Raw genomic sequence first — 937 nt, forward strand, 5'->3', positions numbered from 1 at the left:
CGGGGGCTTGCGCAGCCTGGTCTCACGGGCACGGGGGCTGCCAAGGAGGCACCAGCCCTAGGGCGCTACTGCGAGGGGAGCAAGGCAGCAAGAGCCTGCCCCTACCCCCCGCTCCCCCCGAGGCCTACGGGGAGGAGGGGGCACCCAGCTGAGGCCTTTTAAGCCGAAACAGGCTGAGGAGGCGGAGGCATTGGGGCCTAAATAATGCTGGCTGCCAGAGCCCCTAGGGAGGTGGGCTGTGGGTTGGTGTGTGCTTTGGGAGGGAGTTAGGGCCTAAGGAAGGGAGATGCAGTCTGCTATGAGGGGTTTTAGGTACCTTAGTGTGTCTTAGCCAGCTGGAAAATCTCTTTTTGTTTGGGGGACTACAGGTTGTCTTTTGAATTTCTAGTTCTTCCATATGAGAGAGGCTTTGTTCATGAATAAGTGTGAAGAAAGGAAGAGCTCTTTAGCCTCTCCTCTGGCATTAACAGAGAGATGCAGTTAGAAATGTGCTGTTGCAATTAGAGGTGCAGCCCTCAAAATCGGCTGCTCTGGTGGTGGCTGGTGTCTCTAATAATAGGTGTGAGCATTGGAGCCCTCTCTGATGCTTCTACCTGATCCTGGAGGCTTTACCTGGTGACTTGTCTGGGAGGTTAAAATCTGATCTCTGCTTAATGCTGTTCAAGTTTGCTCTTTGTACTGTATTGGAAGTGCCTGTGTTTCCTGGGGACTCCTGAGTCCCTTTGTGCAAAGAAGTGAGTTCTCTGAGGTGGTTTTATTTCTGCTGGCATTTTAGTCTAGAGAAGATTAGAAAGGAAGACCCTGGGAACTACCGACCTATCAGCCTCACCTCTGTGCCTGGGAAGATCATGGAACAGATCCTCCTAGAAGCTATGCTAAGGCAGATGGAGGCCAGGGAGGTAATTCGAGATAGCCAGCATGGCTTCACCAAGGGCAA

This window comes from Egretta garzetta, unplaced genomic scaffold, assembly GCF_000687185.1.
Source record: "Egretta garzetta isolate BGI_Z169 unplaced genomic scaffold, ASM68718v1 scaffold385, whole genome shotgun sequence".
In the NCBI taxonomy this organism is placed as follows: Eukaryota; Metazoa; Chordata; class Aves; order Pelecaniformes; family Ardeidae; genus Egretta; species Egretta garzetta.